Source organism: Nomascus leucogenys, chromosome 17 (assembly GCF_006542625.1).
Source record: "Nomascus leucogenys isolate Asia chromosome 17, Asia_NLE_v1, whole genome shotgun sequence".
In the NCBI taxonomy this organism is placed as follows: Eukaryota; Metazoa; Chordata; class Mammalia; order Primates; family Hylobatidae; genus Nomascus; species Nomascus leucogenys.
Window position 1 is genome coordinate 69,361,015 of NC_044397.1, and position 16,476 is coordinate 69,377,490.

Genomic DNA, 16,476 nt, shown 5'->3' on the forward strand with positions numbered 1-16,476 from the left:
TCAATTCCCAAGTGGCATTTTAACCAAGCTGTTTTGTATTTCAAGAAACTTTACCCACGGTTATGAAAGTTTAAAAACGTATCAAATGTGTGGGAAAACTGCAATTTAAAGATAAATGATTAGGTTTCCTATTTTTTTAAGATCAATTACAGTGTGAACCATAGCTACACTAACTGGGTGATCTCTATCAAAGTAAACACTGCAAACAATAAAGGGTATCATTTGGCCAAGAAAAAGATATTTTCTGATTCCAATTCAACATTGCTCCTGTGTAATGTGTTTCTCTAGTTCTTATTTCCACATTTATTCTTGAGTTATTTCTATGTTAGCTGTAGTTTTCTTTTTAAGTTGGCTCTGGGCAAAGCAAACCTTTCATAACAGATTGATAAGTGTTCGATTTCCTCAATTCTAAGACACAATTTTGCCCCCCAATATTTCTAAAAACAAATGTCTCATAATCAAAATGTAATTGACTGTACTATTTACCTCCCTCAAATCAAAGCTGATTATATGTTTCAGAGTAGATCGTATCTTAGAATCAAGGAAGCAGGAACATCAAAACACTTCTTCCCCTGGAATCGAATTCAATTAGAAAAGCCAAATCAAAGAGACCTTAATTGTTTTTTCCTATAATTGAGAACCTTATATTTAATTTTTAGAAGAATTTATTCTGAACTAAAGTGATTTCTATTTCCTTATAAATTGGAAGATCCCAAAGAAACAGAAAGCTTTAACACAAACCTCTATGAGAAATAAGGAAAGTAACCAAGACCATCTCCCCACACCTGGAGGCTCATGAGGTGAAACAAAAGCTCCCCCCTTGAGTTATATGCCATAGGGGAAATGATCCTTAAAGAGCCAAGTTTCATTCAGGGTAAGGAGGCAGAAAAAATGGGTATCAAAAAGTAGTTGAGAACTCAGTCTGCTTTTTCTGGTTCTGTACATAAGGAGCTTGGAAGTTGCCACTCCATTCTAAGAAGTAAAAAGCTGAAGAGATCTCATCTTTAAGAGCAGTGAGGACACAAGGCAATGATCCAGCAATTGCCCTTCTTGATGTTTACCCAGCTAAGTTAAAAACTTATATCCACACAAGGTCTTGCACACAGGTATTTGCAGCAGTTTTATTTATAATTGCCAAGACGTGGAAGCAACCACAATGTTGAATGGATAAATACACTGTGGTACCTCCAGAAAACGGAATATCACTCAGCACCAAAAAGAAATTCGCTACCAAGCCATGAAAAGACATGGACCAATGTACACTGGTGAGCGAAAGAAGCCAATCTAAAAAGAATACAGACTGTATAATTCCATTATTATAATTCCATAATTACAGTGAGCAAGATACTTGCATTTTCTGTTTTCTTACATTACCAAATTAGTATAAGAGTATGAACTATGAGGACTAAATTAGGTAATATACGTGAAATCTAAGCACAGTGCCTGGTACACATTAAGTGCTCAATAAGTAGTTATATTATTTCTGTGATTCATTTAAGGAAATTAGAAACACATGAAAGTTTGATATGACAGAGGTAAGAATATAAATAACAAAATGTTAAAAACACTTAAGGCAAAAACTTGGAAACAATAGGAAGTTGGCAAAATCCACATTAAAAGACTAACAGGTCTTTTGGATATGGATAAATCAAGCGCTTAAAAAATAAAAATGATTTAAATAATATGCTTAATTGTCAAATATATATACACAAATTTCTACCCAAAGAATAAACATATTTTTGAAACCTATGGAATACTTAAATAAGCTGATCCTATGTAAGGCTACACAGAAAAATAAATCAATGCTGGAACCTACAGATCATATTCTCTGAATTCTCTGTAGTGAAATTAAAAATTAATAAAAAATAACACAATCCATCTACCTAAATATCTCTCCTTAACTCTTCCTATGTGAAAATTACTCAAATATAAACAAAATGAGTATTACACATAAAAATCTAAGAGATCTGACTAAAGTACTTGGAGAAAAACTCATGCTTAAAATAAGCCTAAAGAAAGTAAGTCAACCATCAGGATGGTTCTTGGTGAAACTGTAAACTGGTACAGCTTTTCTGAAGAATAATTTGGTAATCTATCAAAATTTAAATCTACATACCTTTTGACCCAGGATTTCACTTTCAGAAATGTACATTACAGAAGCATTTATATATGTGCCTAGAAATCCAAGGAACCTAAGCACTGTTTGTAACTACGAACATCCATCTTCATTAATAGCTGACTGTATAAATGATGATACAAGATATTATAGAATACCACATAATTGCTAAGAATATACTGACAGGAATATTCAGGGTGTGTGTGTATATATATATATATATATATAGTATATACAGTATATTCAGTGATAGGGAAAAAACATTCACAGAACAGTACTTATAGCATGGTACTGTTTACACACACAGAAAAATTTACATAGGAATGCCTCGTGTATATAAAAGTATAAAAAATGCCAAAAGACTTGCACCAATTTAATGCTTATCTCTAGAGACAGGACTGGAAATGAAGGTGAGAGAAAAAAGGAAACTTGCTTTTTACTAAATATCTTTAGAATTTAGTTTTTAAAAAATAAAATGTATATTTTATAAGCTTTTCTTTCTTTGGGAAGCTAAGGGGAGGGTAATAATAAAAGGGAATATGCCAACTTTCTAATAGTGCTTATTTCTAGATGGGAAAGGTTATGAAACATTTAAATTTTTCTTCTTTATCAGTTTTTCTATAAGCACCATAAATTATATAATATTTAATTTTAACTTTTAATATTTAAAGGGGCTGATAATATGTTATACTACAAAGAAGTCAAGAATGCCTGAGAACAGGCTGCCTGCAAATATAATGATTGGGAGTACTGGGATAAAAGTAAAGAGAAAAATGAGTATTGAGTCCAGTAAGAGACTACAGAGTAAATGAGAGGCAGGCATCAGGCACAGGTTACTGCAGATGCTGGCAACTACAGCTCCAGACAGCTGTACTACAGGAATTCTCAATCTTGGCACTACTGACATTTTGGGTTGGGTAATTCTTTATTGTGAGGAGTGTCTTGTTCATTGCAGCATCCCTGGCCTTTATGCATTAGAAGCCAGTTAGCATCCCTCCTCCCCAGCTGTGGCAACCAAAAATGCTTCCAGACGTTGACAGATGTCCCCTGGGGGGCATTTTTCAAATTTTGAATCCCCAAATCCTCTAGCACTGATACCACTATGCATCAAAAATAATGACAGTGACAGCCAGTAAGTTATAAATACTTCTGTGTGCCAGTATTTTACAAGCATTGACTTTAACCTTTATAATACCATGAGATAGATGCTACAGGTTGTGTATCACTTATCCAAAATGTTTGGGAGCAGAAGCGTGTTGGATTTGGGGCTTTTTCAAATTTTAGAATATTTGCATTGCTCATCAGTTCAGCATCCCTAATCTGAAAATCCAAAATCCAAAAACTGGTTCAATGAGCATTTCCTTTGAGCATCATGTCAGCACTCAAAGTTTCAAACTTTGGAGTATTTGAGATTTCAGATTTTTGGATTAGGGATACTCAATCTGCATAATTATCAATACCATTTTAAGGTGAAAAAACAGAAACAAAAGTGAAACAACTTACTAGTGCCAAACAGTTAATAAGCGGTAATGTCAGTATTTGACACCAGGCAGTATGTTCTACTGCCTTTCTAAATACCCATCTCATTTATCCATTAAAGACTCTGTCCCAAAATTCCCAACTACCTTCCTAATCTGGTTAACCAGGTTGGACCATATCTGACACGGGATATTTTACCAGTATCTTCATTAAAAATAACACTTAATATTTTTATTCAATAACTGTAAGAAAGACATTGAGCTAGGCACTTTACATGCATTCAATGACTTCAATAATCACAAAACTCTACATAAAATTCTTTACACAATTTTACAGCTAAGTAAACAAAACCTCTGCAAGTAACTTGCCAATGACAAATATCTCTACCAAGTAGCAGAGCTACAGCTCAATCTGAATGGCAAATCTCATGTCCTTAATCATACTATACTTCCCAGACTCTGAGCAGGCGAAAGGAACATGCTTCTTGACCTCTACGTCCTGGCCCACTTTCTCTCTCTCCCCCACAGAGGAGAGTCTCACTCTGTCGCGCAGGTTGAAGTGAGAGGCACAATCATGGCTTACTGCAACTTCTGCCTGCTGGGCTCAAGTCATCCTCCCACCTTAGCCTCCCGAGTAGCTGAGACTACAGGTGCATGCCACCACGTCAAGCTAATATTTTTTTAAGAGATGAGGTCTCACTATGTTGCCCAGGCTGGTCTCAAACACCTGGATTCAAGCAATCCTCCCACCTCGGCCTCCCAAAGGGCTGGGATTACATGCTTGAGCACCAGGGCCACTGATTTTACTGCACTAACCACAATGAGTTTCAAATGGAAAAGTAAAGGATAAAGCAATTAAAAATTTAGAAGAAGAAGAAGAGAGAAACTAAGTTCCATAGCCTTTATTTATTTTTTATTTTTTTTTATTATTATACTTGAGGTTTTAGGGTACATGTGCACAATGTGCAGGTTTGTTACATATGTATCCATGTGCCATGTTGGTTTGCTGCACCCATTAACTCGTCATTTAGCATTAGGTATATCTCCTAATGCTGTCCCTCCCCCCTCCCCCAACCCCACAACAGTCCCTGGAGTGTGATGTTCCCCTTCCTGTGTCCATGAGTTCTCATCGTTCAATTCCCACCTATGAGTGAGAACATGCAGTGTTTGGTTTTTTGTCCTTGCGATAGTTTACTGAGAATGATGGTTTCCAGTTTCATCCATGTCCCTACAAAGGACATGAACTTATCCTTTTTTATGGCTGCATAGTATTCCATGGTGTATATGTGCCACATTTTCTTAATCCAGTCTATCGTTGTTGGACATTTGGGTTGGTTCCAAGTCTTTGCTATTGTGAATAGTGCTGCAATAAACATACATGTGCATGTGTCTTTACAGCAGCATGATTTATAGTCCTTTGGGTATATACCCAGTAATGGGATGGCTGGGTCAAATGGTATTTCTAGTTCTAGATCCCTGAGGAATCGCCACACTGACTTCCACAATGGTTGAACTAGTTTACAGTCCCACCAACAGTGTAAAAGTGTTTCTATTTCTCCACATCCTCTCCAGCACCTGTTGTTTCCTGACTTTTTAATGATGGCCATTCTAACTGGTGTGAGATGGTATCTCATTGTGGTTTTGATTTGCATTTCTCTGATGGCCAGTGATGATGAGCATTTTTTCATGTGTTTTTTGGCTGCATAAATGTCTTCTTTTGAGAAGTGTCTGTTCATGTCCTTTGCCCACATTTTGATGGGGTTGTTTTTTTCTTGTAAATTTGTTTGAGTTCATTGTAGATTCTGGATATTAGCCCTTTGTAAGATGAGTAGGTTGCAAAAATTTTCTCCCATTTTGTAGGTTGCCTGTTCACTGTGATGGTAGTTTCTTTTGTTGTGCAGAAGCTCTTTGGTTTAATTAGATCCCATTTGTCAATTTTGGCTTTTGTAGCCATTGCTTTTGGTGTTTTAGACATGAAGTCCTTGCCCATGCCTATGTCCTGAATGGTTTTGCCTAGGTTTTCTTCTAGGGTTTTTATGGTTTTAGGTTTTAAGGCTTCAATCCATCTTGAATTAATTTTTGTATAAGGTGTAAGGAAGGGATCCAGTTTCAGCTTTCTACATATGGCTAGCCAGTTTTTCCAGCACCATTTATTAAATAGGGAATGCTTTCCCCATTTCTTGTTTTTGTCAGGTCTGTCAAAGATCAGATAGTTGTAGATATGCAGCATTATTTCTGAGGGCTCTGTTCTGTTCCATTGATCTATGTCTCTGTTGTGGTACCAGTACCATGCTGTTTTGGTTACTGTAGCCTTGTAGTATAGTTTGAAGTCAGGTAGCATGATGCCTCCAGCTTTGTTCTTTTGGCTTAGGATTGACTTGGCAATGCGGGCTCTTTTTTGGTTCCATATGAACTTTAAAGTAGTTTTTTCCAATTCTGTGAAGAAAGTCATTGGTAGCTTGATGGGGATGGCATTGAATCTATAAATTACCTTGGGCAGTATGGCCATTTTCACAGTATTGATTCTTCCAACCCATGAGCATGGAATGTTCTTCCATTTGTTTGTATCCTCTTTTATTTCATTGAGCAGTGGTTTGTAGTTCTCCTTGAAGAGGTCCTTCACATCCCTTGTAAGTTGGATTCCTAAGTATTTTATTCTCTTTGAAGCAATTGTGAATGGGAGTTCACTCATGATTTGGCTCTGTTTGTCTGTGAGTGGTGTACAAGAATGCTTGTGATTTTTGTACATTGATTTTGTATCCTGAGACTTTGCTGAAATCTTGTCAGACTGAGTACTTCTACCTACCCCTAGTATCAAATCCCACATCTGTCCTGAAACTAAATCATAACCTCTTTAGCAGGCTGAGAAAGACGGAAAAAAGAACATTTTACAAGATACAATAATAGATCTATGTCCTTTCAAGAATAACACTGATTCAGTGAATATTCTTCTAAGGTACTCAGTCAAGTACCTCATACAAATGAGGTATTTGTAGGTTATTATATTGACTTAATTCAAGTACCTCATACAAATGAGGTATTTGTAGGTTATTGTATTGTCTTAGTGATTCCATTATTGTGACACAGAGGTTACCAAAATGTCATTCAAATAAGCCTGATAAAATACAGTTTATCTCCCATAAGCAAAGTCATCTTGCTCAAATCATTGTGATTGGGAGCTCTAAAAACAAGCTATTTTGTAATGAGTGAGCAGTCCTTTTACTTGGTAGCAGAGTAAAATATAGCACATGACAAATACGAAAATAGTTTGGTAATACTATTATTCTTCCCTGGAAATTTTTCCTAAGAAGTACCCTGAAGACGTAAATTAAGTGTATTCCAAATTTTTCTGTGCTTCCTTAAGTATCACATACCCTTAATCCAAGTTATCTCATTTTTTTTTTCAAAAGTACCAATAATTGTAAGAAAGTAGTTGTGTAACTTTGGAAAAGTCTAGGGGCAAAGGTTATAGTAGTCCATTAGAGCTTAAAATTTCCTTGAAGTCTCTTATCTCAGTTCCATCAATAAATTCGTCTTGTGACCTTGGGCAAACCATACTTCTGTGTGTCAGTGCCCTCATCTATGAAATGCAGATAAAAGCAATACCTACAACAACACAGAGTTGGTGTGAGGTATAAGTGATCTCATTAGAATCATACCTTGGCACAGTGGACACTTGAATATCAGTAGGTAGTTGCAATGAAATGTATTTTATTACTATTCATGTTTTCTCACAGAAAAAGAAAGGACCCTAGTGCAACTACTAAGAATAAGGGTCAAAGGTGAAGCACACAGCCTTAAGAAGGGAATAAACATTTGAAACAGGGATGCAGGGGGGTAAAGTAGAAGAGTAAGGTTGGCAATTTATTGACACTAAAGGGTACTGGCCTCAAAATAAATAAAAAGGAATGTTGAAAGCAGTGAGGCTATGCCTGAGTTTGAACATTAATATTAATTTCTACTCACATTTAGTAGAGTAATATTTACTTCCATACCAAAATGTTAAATGGCCTATAATTACAGGACAAAATATAGCAGCCTTGTCTAATAATCTCAAAGTGACTTATAACTACAATTGATCCTTGTTCATTGGCTTTACTAGAGGGAAGTAGTATCATTAATGCAAAACAAGAGAGAACTATAATCAGTCCTATCAAATCAAACTCTACTTAAACACAAAATCTGTGGAAACAACCCAAATCAAGTGTACTTCTGCATTATTTAGAAAACATTTAAGAACAGAATTCAGAATAATATATACACTAGCTTAAGAAAAAAATTACTCAAGACAAAGAGTATCTGTAACATTTCATATTTCTTCAAACTAGTATTTTAATAAATCCAAATAAACTTTTTTGAATGTTCCAAATTAATGCCTATTTTACATTTATTTTGACTTTGAAATGCATTATACATGTTTTGCAACAATGTCATTATCATTCCCTCATTTTACTGCAGTTTAAGGGGAAATAACTGGATTTTAAATTTTTTTGTCTTTGTTAAAACAAAATATAATATTTACAAATTAAGGTGTTACTCTATGAAAATTATGAAACAAGAGTAACTAGAGTCAGTAATACAACACATGTACTTCAACCTAATAAGCAGGTTAAAATAACCCATATCCATCTTATCTTTGAGCACTTGCCCATGAGAGCCACATATTCTATCATTATTCAAGAATGTTAAATTTCAAGCCTAAAAATAAAACACTCATCAAATATTTGTTTATAGGGTTTTGAACAAAGTCACAATAATATTTGTTTATAATAGCTAACATCAGTTTTCTTCAGGTCTTTGGGATTGGGATCCTACAGTATTTATAATAAAAGAATTTGAGAAGTCCTGCTTTAAAGATGCTTGCTTATCTTTGTTTTACTCAGCATCTCAACTTTGTATCCATTTCTTATTAATCTCTAGATTTTCTGAGACTAAAGTAGTACCTGACACTTTATAAGTGATCATTAAATTTTTATCAAATAAATGAATGAGGAATGCAAAGATAAGATGTAGTCCTTGATCTTAAAAATCTTAGTATGGTAGAAGAGGTAAGATACGCAAATAAACAACGAACAAACAAGGCAGAATTTTATCAAAACCATGAATGAGATACCCCAAAGCGACAGAATTCCAGGAAACTGAGAAATCACACCAGCCTGGAAAGCAGGTCACATTTCAATGAGGCTTTGAAACATGGAGTAACATTTCAATAAGCATTTCAACTTTCTGGGATATCTGTAAATTCAAGGAGCCACTTTTACCATTTTGTAGCAATTGTACAGAAAAGAAAGCAAAAGATTTTTAGAAACAGAATCTTTAAGTCCTTTCAGAATGTTTTACCATGTTAAGAGTTGAGGCAAGAGGAAAGCCTGACAGGAGCTGGTAGTCACACTGTGGAGCTTTTTCTACCTTGTTCCTCTAACTCCTTCCTTCATTTTTCTCCTGAGTTTTGGAATCAATTTTGTTCAAATTCAAATCCTAGTTCAATCACCTACAAGTATATGACCTTGATCAAGATACTTAATTAATTAAATGCACAGGGCTTGACATTTTAAAAAGCACCTTAAATGAAACCTATTAAGAGGTGAGACAGCAACAAACTGTAGTTCTTAACCAAAATACATATTAGTGTTGTCTCAGGAGCTATTTCAAAACAGATGATCATATTCCATCCTAGACCCAAAGCCCAGAATATCTAGGCAAGTGTTTCCAGGAATACTTTGAAGAAGCTTCCAAAATGATTTGAAAGGTAGATGAAATTAAGAAATTCTTATGTTCATGTTGTCCTGTCCATAAAAAGAAAATTAAGAAATTCTAGTAAATAAAGGATGACATAGGGCAATATGCCAGATTACATTATCATTTAAAGATCGCCCACAGGAAAGGATCCTAATAAAGCAGGCTTCAACACAACCAGGTAAACCAGGAGGCAATATCACAAAAAGTGAGGAAGAGTTTCAAGGAAAAAATGGTCAATAATGCCAAATAAGTTAAAGAAAAAGACAACCAGAAGGCCTTTTACTGACCTTTAATAAAAGTAGTTTTGTGTTAAGGAGAGAACCCAAATGGTGAGAAATTAAGTACTGGATGGGAAATTTAAAAGTAGAGGTTTATTTTTTCTCTACATCTGGCTGTAAAATGAAGAAAAGATACCACACCAAGATGTTTTGCCAAGGGAGGGCACTATTCTTTGTTTTACTTTTTAATAAACTTAATCTGGTGAAGATTTAATCTGTGAAGAACAATCTAGACCAGGCATCCCCAACCCCCAGTCCGTGGCCTGTTAGGAACCAGGCCACACAGTAGGAGGTGAGTGGTGGTAAGCACTACTGCCAGAGCTCCGCCTCCTGTCAGACTAGTGGCAGAATCAGATTCTCAAAGGAATGCAAGCCCTACTGCGCACTGCGCATGTGAGGGATCTAGGTTGCGTCCTCCTTATAAGAATATAATGCCTGATGATCAGTTTCATCCCAAAACCATCCTGCCCCCCCTCCCACACACACACACCCACACACACACCCACACACTCCCTGGCAGAAAAATTGTCTTCCACGAAACCAGTCCCTGGTGCCAAAAAAACTGGGAGCCACTGGTCTAGACTACATTAGATACATTCTATACATATGTTGATCTGAAATTTGCTGTAAGACAATTTCATCTCCACAAAATCTATTAGGATATCCTTTAACATACACTCTGATGTACATGCTAATACTAAAAGGCAAGCTAAACAAGCTCTATATAACCTGGCCCTGCAATTATCTTAAAAGAAGTTTACTTATTCTAATTACTGTAATTGCACCAGTACTAAGAACTAACAATTCTGCTGGGTAACTAGTAGTAAACATTCCAACCAGCTACTCAATAATTACCTCATCTGCCAATTCAAACAGCTTTCACTTGCTACATGTCTGAGGCTTGGAGGCGCTAAGAGGTATGTTATGATCTTTCTTGCTATACTCAGAAATAGAAGCATTCTTTATACAACCCAGTTCAAGTGGACAATTACATTTTTAAATCATGATGTTACCAGAGAAATCCTTACTGCCTACTCAGAACATTTTCTTCATGATTATTTAGAAAATGATTATCCCAATTTTGTAGTAAAAGATACTGCCTGACCTAGGTTAGGGTCTGCAAAGTTTCATAAGATATATACCAAGTTTCTGTAAGTTATTTTGCTAAACTGAAGAGTTGAAATTGACGGTTTAAATACTGTCTATGAGCTGTCCCTCAGTGTTCCTCTAAATTCTTCCCATTACCTGAAATTCTAATTGATCATTCAATACACATTCCTCCTTAAAAATGGGTGGATCATAAGGTCAGGAAATCAAGACCATCTCGGCTAACAAGTTGAAGCCCCGTCTCTACTAAAAAAGCAAAAAATTAGCTGGGCGTGGTGGCGGGCGCCTGTGGTCCCAGCTACTCGGGAGGCTGAGGCAGGAGAACGGGGTGAACCCGGGAGGCGGAGCTTGCAGTGAGCCGAGATCACGCCACTGCACTCCAGCCTGCGTGACAGAGCGAGACTCCATCTCAAAAAAAAATAATCAAGTATTCTTGTGAATACTATTAGTCTTTCAGATCCTGGAATAAGACTTTCCCTCTAATTTGTGTTTTGGGCCAGCACTAATCAAGAAAGTAAGAGTTTTAATCTGGAAGAAAATAGAGCTAGTTTTGAGTTACATGAATCAGAAAAAGTAGATTTTGCAGAAACATAGCAAAGGGCTCTGCAAAAGTAGAGGGCAACTTACAGCTGGCCACGGGGCATGTTAGAGTGTTAAGTAAAGGAGAAATATCAGGAAAACATATTATTTTACCTGGATATCTAATGGATAGAAGACGGGAAGCAAGGTGTTGATTTATTCTTGATCAGGTAGCATGTTCTATATAGTGGTTCTAAGAAGTAGCTTCCAAGGCAGAAGTGGGTAGTTTTTAACTGTTTGAATTAGATAACCTATAGATTGTTTTAAGTTCTTACTTTTTATAAATCTCATATACCAAAACATATCCCCTAAGGACCAGGGATGAAGTATTTGAATCATACCATGATTATGTGAATTATATCTCACTGATATTTCTTTAAAAATAAGAGTACTGTACTCATTTATTTTCAAGTTACAACATTCACAAGAAATATAACAATGAAATTGTCATTAGTGGTGTGACTATACTTAATAAAAAGCTAAGCAAAAAAAGTTTCAAAAAGAAGACTTTTGACATTAAAAAAGTTGCAAGTACAAAATTTCCAAATAAAGAACAGTACTTTTTTAAAAATTTCAAATAAATAATGAAAGGCATGTAAAATAAAATGTAAAACCTCTAATACCAAATTAGCAAATACCAAATTTGACATTTCAAAGAGATTTCCGAGCAGCTGTGGACCTCATCAAGACAATGCAGACTCCACTGACTATTCCTGTGCCTGTGCTCCAGTTACCCTGGGGCCCTGATAGCTTCAGCCGTGGCACTGCCCCTGATGGATGCTAGGGCCCTTGAAGCCAGAGGTTCCTGAAATCCAAGAGTGGTCCCATAGTTCAAGAATCGCAGGAATCTCAGGAGCAGTGGGCTCAAGCTGCCCTTCAGGAATGTTACCTCTGCAGCATGCTGGCTACGGTGCATCGACAGGTGAGCTTCACACTGCACAACTGTGTGCACAAGGCTGCCCACTTCGGAGCCACCAATCTGGACACGGCCAACTTCTATGTGTCACAGCTGCAGACTCCCACAGGTGTGTAGAGATGCTGCTCTAATGGAGTGACATTATTTCACATACCTTCAAGCCTGAGCAGCTGGAGCACAGACATGGGAATAGTCAGTGGAATCTGCATGGTCTTGGCGAGGTCTGCAGCTGCTCAGAAATCTCCTTTAAATGTCAAATTTGGTATTTGCTAATAAAGATCTGTGTTCACCTTTCTGCTTGAGTCTAAGCCACAGTATCCCAGGCCTCCCAATGTTCCCGAGCCAGGAACTCTGGGCCTCATGGAGTTATGGGCCCCCTTGGAATTCTGAGCCAAGTTCCAAGCAACTCTGGACTCCTGAGACCTCCTGGGTCTAATCAGTATAATTCTGCAACTCTAGAAATTCTAGGTCCCATTGGAAGGAATGCTCTACCTCACAGAACTCTGAACTCTCCAGATACAGGCCTGATGCCATTTCCTCAAGTCTGAGGCTTGGCGGTGGGGTAATACAGGTGGGCAAATTACAGAGTGGGAAGTTATTTATTGAAGAGACTGCAAAGTTCAGCCATCCTGAAGATACTCTCAAATGCTTCCCTCCTGCTAAAGAACCAACTTCTCCAGGAAAATAAAAGAGATTTCCACTCAATATTGGCAAGGATGAGACACATATGAGCATTCACACACCTATAGAAACTGTATTCGTTGGTATGACATTTTCAGTTAACACCCTTTACCATGCCATCTACTTCTAGGAATGAAACACACAGAGGAAAACACTGCAATAATATTTTAACAATAAAAAAAGTGTGCGTGTGGTGGCAGAGGGAGACCTTCCAGGTCCAACAATGGGAGGCAGGCTAAGCGTATTATGATACACCTATAAAAATATTATTCAGCCATTGAAAATTAGCTTTTAAAAATCTGACACAGAGAAATGCTTGCCATAGCATTAGATGAAGAAAGTATACAAAATAAATATGGTACTACAGCTATGCCTAAGATGCAGAAAATATAACAAAATTTAACAATGTGATGTCCTCTCTCTTAAAATGCCATATACTTCCTTCATATTACTTTTCTAATCAAAAAACATTTTGTAACAAGACCTAGTTTTTATAGGAAGAAAATTTCAAGCCATAAATCTGAATAACTGTTACATCAAAAAAAAAAAAACCAGGAGTTATCTGAATATCCAACCACATTTCAAACAAATATATAATTCATGTTGATTCAACAACAAAGGCAAACATCCACATATATAAAATCAGGTTCAAAATCTCAAAGTAAAACTTTTTTTAAAGTTTATTAACTCTAAAAAAAAATCAATTCCTAAGATTCTTCTTATCACTAACATTAAATACCTGACACAGTCAAGGGAAAACAAGATACTCGAAAGGTCTGCAAGGGGCAGCATTAATATTCAGCAACTATAAAGCACGTGCACCCTTCAGACTAAATAGTCATGTCACATAAAAAACTTGAGCACGATATTTACCTGCACAGAATAGACAGGTAAAAAGTCATATTGTGTTTTTAAGAATCTAAGCTACTCAGCTAAACCATATTTTAAAAAGGAAAAGAATAAATTCTCAACCAACTTAAATCTGACTCTCACCAGAAAAGAGCTTTGCCCAGCAATCTATACTGAATTACAAAGAGCACACATTTGCCCCGAATGTTTATAATCAAAAGAATTCAACCAAAACAGAAGTCCAAAGTAAGGATTAATCAAATATTTAGCTTATTAATTGCATATCATTGTCTACCATCCCTGCTTTCCCTTTTCTTCATTCCTCATTTTGAATCTTAAAACTAAGTCATGAAAATGCATGAATAAAAATGTTTAAAATTAACATTTATAAAATTTACAGATGTACTAGGTATTTTACATATATTATATATGTAGTACATTCATATACACAATTATCTCAAGCCCTCTGTGAGGCAGGGGTAGTCACTCACAGTACACAGCATTCCTGTGTAAGTATCTCCACTCTACAACCATCCTACACCCACAGGTTCTTAAGGAACCCTACCACAGCTCTTTTATTTTTATTTTTTATATTTTTTTAGAAATGGGGTCTCACTCCATTGCCCAGGCCCGTCTCGAACTCCTAGGCTCAAGCAATCCTCCTCCCTGGGCCTTCCAAAGTGCTGGGATTACACACATGAATGAGCCTGGCCTTCGTTTACTTTTTGTAATCACAACACAATGCTTGGATTAGAAAAGACAAGGTAAGGTTTGGAGCAATGGCTCACACCTGTAATCCCAGCTAAGGTGGGTGGATCACTTGTAGTCAGGAGTTGGAAATCAGCCTGGCCAACATGGTGAAATCCTGTCTTTACTAAAAATACAAAAATTAACCTGGTGTGGTGGTGCACGCCTGTAGTCCCAGCTACTCGGGAGGCTGAGGTAGGAGAAGATTGCTTGAACCCAGGGGAATGGAGGTTGCAGTGAGCCGAGACCATGCCCTTGCACTCTAGCCTGGGCAACAGAGTGAGACTCCGTCTCAAAAAAAAAAAAGACTAGGTAAGTATTTGTTGTGAAAAGGAAAGTGAGGTTCAAAGTGATCTGTCCAGGGTCATACAGCTTGTCTCTGACAGAAATTAAGTTTTAAACTGGACTAAGCATGATATTCTTTTCAGTGTAACAGCTGCTGCACTGTTACACGGTAGATATAAAGTTAGTTAAAATACAGAAGGCTTATTTTCATGGTGTGACAACATAAGTCAAAAACATGAATAAAATTTTATGAAATTGCCAAAATAAACTGTAAATTCCAAATTTAAACACAATAGTGAGTTACTAGTTTCAAGATTCTAATCGATCCTATCAGACTAATAAAGTAACCACATAAATCCAAATAAAAACTCCTGTTTACATGGTATTTTAAATGTACATTACTATACCATTTATTCAATTAAATGTAATTAGTAGTGTGCATTTCCCTGGAAATTCCTTAGAGGGTAGAAGTAATCATTTTCATTTTCATGTCATCCGCTTGATCAGTAATTCTTAGCACTTACCCTGCTGATGTACATAAACTTAATTACTAATCATTCAATTAAAATTTACCCTCTCAACCAGGACAAGCATGCTATGGAAGAGCTCATCCTTTATGTTATTGTTGTAATTATTTCCATCTGTAACATAATAAACAATTTATAGCCTTCTACCATTAAAAACTTGAGTTAAGAATGAACTATAAATCTTCACATTTGATTCTTTGATATGCATAATCACCTTGTATTTATCATCTGCTTACTTAGAGTTCTGGTCAGTACAAGAAACAGAAGCCCCAAAGTCTAAAACTTTCTTCCTTCTAAATATCAACCTATTTGTTTCAACTGTTAGTAAATTTGGGGGACATCCTACTTCGTTTATCAAAATATATGTAAATATTATAACTGCAACACTCGTACACATATGCAGATAATTTTAATTTCCAAGCTAAAATTTTCCAGAGCTTTTTATCTCCACTACTTTTTTCTATGGCAGTCTAAAATTACAATTTTACTAATTCTTCTACATTTTTAGGCATTGAAAAAACTATTCTATTCACATACCAATTAATTCTATAATACAGTTAAATACTGGCTTTTAAACACTTCAAAATTATTTCAGCTCTATCTTTCCATATTTCTTCCTAAAAATTCAGTCCAAAAGTCATTACGTGAGACTGAGAGAGGTAGATGTCCATGCTGGAGAGAAATCCACAGTGGCCCAGAACAGGGTATTAGAGCCTACAGAATGAGGAAAAGTTTCTAATAGAGCATACGAATGGACTAGCATGAGATGTCTGAGTTAAATAGGATGAGGGGGCATCCACATGAGAAGAATGGCCTTGCATAAGACATCACAGCACAAGAGAGGTAAGCAGGGCCACTGCCTCCCCTTAATTACGCTAATCCCCCTGCAATTAACTAATCCATTACCTCCCTCCGGTTCTTCCCTAGTATTTTTCAGAGAAGGGAAGAACCTGAAGGAGGTGATGGATTAATTACAGGGGGATTGATCAAATAAGTACACATATGGAGGATAATGGTATTTCACCATCAGAGGACAATACAAATATGGGAGAGATGAAAATTAGGACCCCTACAGTGATGGAATGAAATTGGAGATTTGTGTGCACTTATATTTTTCAATACACACACACACACACACACATATGTGTGTGTGTGTGTGTGTGTATAACATACA

At 36.4% G+C, this 16,476-nt stretch overlaps 1 protein-coding gene and 1 pseudogene across 4 annotated transcripts in view; one reads left to right on the forward strand and one right to left on the reverse strand.

The window, feature by feature from the left end:
- The window catches only part of SEPTIN7 (septin 7), a 107,497-nt gene that overhangs the window by 48,650 nt on the left and 42,371 nt on the right, over nucleotides 1-16,476 (reverse strand). The window lies entirely within an intron of this gene.
- LOC115830943 lies at nucleotides 11,913-12,515 on the forward strand (annotated as a pseudogene).